Below are 6,000 nucleotides of genomic sequence, written 5' to 3'. Positions count from 1 at the left end.
CTATAACTAGTGGATCCGGAATCAAGTTAGGACCGATTCTCAATGGGAAGTAAGATTCGGTCTGATTGCAAGATTGGTTGACTAACACACACCCGTATGTCTGAGCAACCACGTGCCCGTGACTGGGTACGCGGAACCAACGACTTGGCGGCACCGGTTTGACCGTATTGGAGTACGGAATGCTGGAATGAACCCATCTGTACAATCTTTCATCCCCTTTGTCGAACATCGCCCTCCACCACCCTTCGTTGGTTTCCAGCTCGTTCTGCATTGCCCGCCTAATATTCGGCCAGAGTTTCTCATGTATCCCCAAACCCACGGTGATTGATCGGAAACCGCAGTTACCGTCTGGGCGTACGCTTTTGATGTCTGCGACGAACGGCTGAGCCCAGCTAGGAATGACGCTCCTAAATATTTTTATCGCCGATACTTGCACTGGTGAAACCATAAAAGGAAACCCGAGGTGAGCTCACGTAGGTTTCGATATCTTAGGTCGTCCCCGAGGATATTTAAACCGCGACGCTGACTGGGACAACGAACGAGACAGCGAGGATGGGGTAAGGGTTTCGTTGATAGGCACCTGTGACGAGAATGGGGTGTAGGAGCCGTGTCTGGGGAGATCTGGAGTGGGGGTGTAGGAGCTGTGTGTGGGGAGATCTGGAGTGGGGGTGTAGGAGCTGTGTCTCGAGGGATCTGGTTTTTTGGGACGCCCCCGAGGATCCTCTCTTTTTTTTTCGGGTGACTTCTTTTTAGATCTCCCTGGAATAGCAGATATGAGCTTCGCTGAAAAACTTTTCTTCTGATTAGGGTCATCTATGGACGACAGCGTATCGTTGATTTCACGCATACCTACTTTGTAGTCCTGCTCTTCGGTGGATAGGCTGGATCAAAATTAAGCCTCCTCCAGAACGGGTCAACATCCTTTATTGGGATACACGTGTCATTAACTATGTATCCCTCAATCCGACAAGCACATGGCAGACCCGAAGACGAATACAAATGGTGGTCGCATGAAGCGCCGCCGTTACGCATCTTGTGTATCAAGTCATACTCGTTCACAAGTAGACCCAGAGCGTGAATCGATACCCTGTTTAGTAGCTTCTTCAACCAGACGTGCTGTCGATATCCTTCCATGACCTTGGAACGGGAGTCTTGAAAAGATTTACCGATTTCTTTCATCTGCGAGTTGACGATTTTAAGAATGTGCCTGGAAATTGTGTCGAGCGAGTTGTTGCTTCCATTGTGGTACTTTTTCAGATTTGCGTGCTGGCTCTCAACTAGGTTCGTCGTAGTTTCGGCGTTCGTCGATCCAGCAGGCTACAAACTTGTGTTTGTATGGATCCAGCCAGCTGTTGCGAATGTATTGCCAGACCTCTGAAAAATAAAGGGAAACGTTATTAAGACGTATGTTTAGGCTAATAAAAACGGTTAACTGATACGAAGGACTCACCTGCTCTATCGTCCTGTATCAAATGACGTTCCATGTTGATGCGACGATTGTCGTACTCCTGTATCGTCAGAGAGTGATACAGGACCTTCCACCAGTACGGGAAGTCTGCCCCATATCCGTCCTATATAGGCCTTAAATTTTCTCCTTATATTTTCGAATATGTGCCACCTGCATAAATTTTTGGTGGCATTAGGGAAGACCGCGTCGCAGGCGTTCATGAGGGCCTGTTCCGCGTCAGTCAGGATCACGCGTGGCTTCATGCAGTCATCGAGCATTTGTTTAAGTTTCTCCAGAGCCCAGGTGAAGTTCCTCTACCGTTCCCTGATAACAAACGCGGTGGCGATACAAAACGACTGTGACGTCGACGTCACACCGACAAACCGAACCAACAGCTAGTCGTGCATGTTGGTGTTGTATGTCGTGTCAATCATCAACACCTCGGGGAACGCACGCCACATCTTATGCGACTTATTATGACAGAAGAAAATTTCCTCCGTCCTGTCGTCGGTTTCATTCTCCCGGGTATAGAACGTGAAACCGTTGCTGGCGAGAAAGTTTTCCAGCGCCTGCATTGGATGAAATTAAACTTTAGTAAACACTACAAGCACGGCAAGTACACATTAGAACCACAAGGTTTTTTAACTACCTTCATAGGGGTATCGCCAAGTAACGCATCCCTCCTAATATTGGCGGTGTGGTTGTATATGTCCTTTATTGCAGGTTGCACACAGGGAAACTTTTCGCGTAGGGCTGCTTCGATTTGAAGCGGCTTCAAACCGGTCCTGTGTAAACTCTCAACCATATCCAGCTACTCGCTGTTCATTTTTCTAAACGCCGCACACCCCTCCTCTAATTCAACGGGATCATGGTTGTGACTCTCGTTTACGACTTGAACCCTCCAACATGAACCCCTTGAGTCGTACCTGCCCAGGATCTTAAACGGACAACATTTTTTAATGCTGCCGGTACATCTCACCGTCGCTCTTATTTTGGGTTCGCCTCCACGATTGCATGCAAGGTCCACACTGTTTTTCTTTGACTGCTGGACCACAACAACAAACCCATGCTCATGTCCTCTAATTTTGACCAATTTCTCCAGCTCCTCACGGCTCTCAAAAACCTAAAACAGTTTTACGCTATTTATGAATCTGTTTCTCAAATAAGGTACAAATAAATAATATTAACTCACAGCATCTGTTTTATACGAAACTGTCACCTCGCGTATGTAGTCATCGTCGTACTCATCTTCGTTATTTGGGTGTACCACGGCATCCTCATCATCGTCATTTAGGTTTGCCCCAGCATGATCGTTTCGCCCGTGGTACGTTGAATACTGGGTTTCGTAAAACGGAACACTTGATACTGGTGGCTAGTATGATGAGGAATCCTAGTCTCCATAATCCGACCCGGCGACAGGTGACGAGTACGACGGCTGAGTACCGTAAACACCAGCTGGCTGATCAACATAGTTCGACACGAAGTACTCCTATAATAATAATAATATTTTAATAACAATCATATTTTAACAATAACACAAGTAATACTGTGGTAAAAAAAATAACAATAAGGGTAATAGTACGGGAAACCTAGTTGAAATTTGGGAAGCCCGGCGAGCCAGTGTTACAATAAAACTGTTCGGGCTGACCATAAGGTTGTTGGGACTGGGTATCATACCCGACATACTCCTAACAAAACGTAATGTAGCATGCGTTAGTTAAAAAGACAACTAACAGCTTCGTATTAAATAAATACAAATAGCGAAACCTCATTCAAATTTGGTAACCCCGACGAGGTAGCCTGACCGTAAGGTTGTTGGGGCTGGGTATCATACTCGACGTACTCCTAACAAAACATAATGTGGCAAGTGTTAGCTAAAAAAAAGTACCAACAAAATAAATATATAACGAAACCTGGTTCAAGTCAAGTAACCACGACGTGCCAGACTGATCGTTAGTGACGTAACCCGGCTCCTCCTCCGGAAATAAATGGTTAAACCAAGACATTGTGGGTATATATATTACAAACAAATGTTATAATATTTGTTGTTGAATGTCGAATGAACGAGTCGCATGTATATATAATAAAAAAAAGGAAAGGAGGGGAAGGGAGGGGAGCCGGGCTCCAATAATTCATAAAAGCAATACGTCGCGTATAGACTTATACGCGGCGTATAGGGTACGATACGACAAGCCTATGACTGGCGTACAGGCTAGGATGTCAGATCGTACCCTATACGCCGCGTATACGCGGCGTATTAAAGGGGTGTGGGGGTGTCCCTAGCAGGACCCTTTTTTAAAGCTAACGAATATAGGCTAAATTCACTACATTTAAATACGCTCGTCCTTTGATCCGGAGAAAACCCTCACCGAATGCACAACAATACGATAAGATAAAACACGCTTAGTTCAAGGATTCAACTAATGAACGTCAGCAACTAATCTAGTCTCTCGTCATCTTTCTTCTAATAATCATTAATATTGAAGAAACGTGGATCTACTCACTGGTAGCAGATCTACTTTCCTCGGGTATGATTAAACTGTTTCACCGATGGTTCCTCTGAATCCGTGTTCTTCCACCTACAAAATGAACAACGCCGTTACTTACCCCTCAGAAAGGGACAGAGGGGTCCTCTTTGGGGTAACCCTCCGGCGTGAGAATCAGTATCTTTGTGGAGAAGATAATAATGTGTGAGTCAGTGAATCTCAAGAGTATTGCTGAATCGCTGAATACTCTTGATTGTGTGACTGTGTGTTTTCTGTAACTGACTGTGAGTGAATATAATTCAATATGATTGAATGTGATATCACTGCTTGTAACTGTCAATGATTGAGTGTGAATCCATCATCAAAGTGGAGTTGATGCTGTATTTATAGTGCTAGGGTTACCACCGGTTGGGCTCAACCTCGTTGGCTTCCTCCAATCGCACTGCGCCACGTGTCCTCTGGGACACCTGGCGCTTTCTCGTTGGTTGTAATCACGTGGTAACACATGTGTCATGCTGAGTTGTCGACCTTTCATTCGGCAGCTATCAACATCAGCATATTCTTTCTCCTTAAAAAGATACCTTCTGGAAGGTTGTCTGATGTGCACAATCAAGGTTGCCCTAATCCTGATTTGGATAAGGACGAGGTTGATTATGTGCACGTATGATATGCGCTCACCCTGAGGATGCGCGGGGTCTTCTCTTTATTCTCACGCGCAGATATTTCATGCGCAGATGTGATATGCACGAGCATGTGATATGCGCCGCGCGCTGATGCGCTGCGCGCATATGTGATGCGCGAGCATATGTGTGCCTGGGCATATGATGCCTGAGCATGTTTTGTATGCGCCATGCGCATAGGTTTTGGCTTTGTGCCTTCATAGTGTCTTTATCTTGTGGGATGACCCGCCTTGCTTGGTGTTGAGGCGGGTACATACCACTTCAAGCCCCCCCAGTCTAATGTGTGTCTTATCTCGCGCGAGCGCGGTAAGATGGATATTAGACTTACTGATTTTTGTCTTTTAATGGGGTTTTGTCGTTTTCCTGGTTGCTTCCATCGTTGCGCGAAGTTCTATCCATTTGGTTGAAAACGAAGGGTCCAAACACGTGGTTAGTTGGTGGTGACGTGCGCCGTAAACATGTCAGACGTTTCGTGTGCTCGAGGTGCTACAGTTGCCTTTCACGTCCCCTCACACAGCTGTCTTGAACACGTGTCGCGCTCGCATTGGTTAGCACCTGCGAGTGGGGGCGCGTCTCTGCTCCGTGGCAGGTCGGTTACAATTTTATGTCCCCTCAACAGTGTTAGGGACACGTGTCGCGCCCTCGTTGGCTTGGACCCGCGAGTGGGGGCGCGTGAAATCCGATCAGCTGCCACATTTCTCTCTCCTGGGCCTATAAAAGGAGGCCCTTAGGAAATTTTTATCTTCATCTTCATTGTTGATAATTTTCTTGTTTCTGCCTTTCATATTCTGAATTGAGTGTTTTCATCTTTTCGATTTCTTGATTATCTGCTGCTGCAGTTGTATGTCTGATAGTTCAGACTCGTCTAGCCCCTCAATCACCTCTGTTGCCTCTCGAAGACGCCGTGTGAAATCTGTGGTGATGTCGACATTGAAGCAAAAGGGGAAGGGGAAGAAGGTTGTTGAGACCACATCGGAGGAAGTAGGGAGGACCAAGGCCACCAAAAGGTGGAATGAAATCCCCTGCAAATTGAAGCAGGCAGATCTCGACAACCTCATCACCTCTCAGGGCTTTCCCACCCTGTTTGGCTGCATGTTGCCTAGGTCCGGGCAAACGGCGGCGGACCCGCCTGCCGGCTATATATCCCTATATAGCCACTTTTTCACCCACTGCAACCTTCGTCTCCCGATGACAAGGTTTGTGGGTGCACTGCTGAAGTTCTATGGGATTCATATATCCCAAGTCCATCCGTTTGGACTCGTGCGCGTGACTCACTTTGAGTTCATGTGCAAATCCCAGCGCGAGGAACCCACTCCTCGGCGCTTTCAGTATTTTTATAAGGCCAAGATCCAAGACAATTGGATCTCTTTTATTCCTCGCAGTCAGA

The sequence above is a fragment of the Bidens hawaiensis genome, unplaced genomic scaffold, assembly GCF_021521415.1.
Source record: "Bidens hawaiensis isolate Kalapana, Puna unplaced genomic scaffold, B.hawaiensis_p1.1 tig00011464_1, whole genome shotgun sequence".
In the NCBI taxonomy this organism is placed as follows: domain Eukaryota; kingdom Viridiplantae; phylum Streptophyta; class Magnoliopsida; order Asterales; family Asteraceae; genus Bidens; species Bidens hawaiensis.
The sequence above is the reverse complement of the archived record's forward strand: the minus strand, read 5'-3'. Positions refer to the sequence as shown.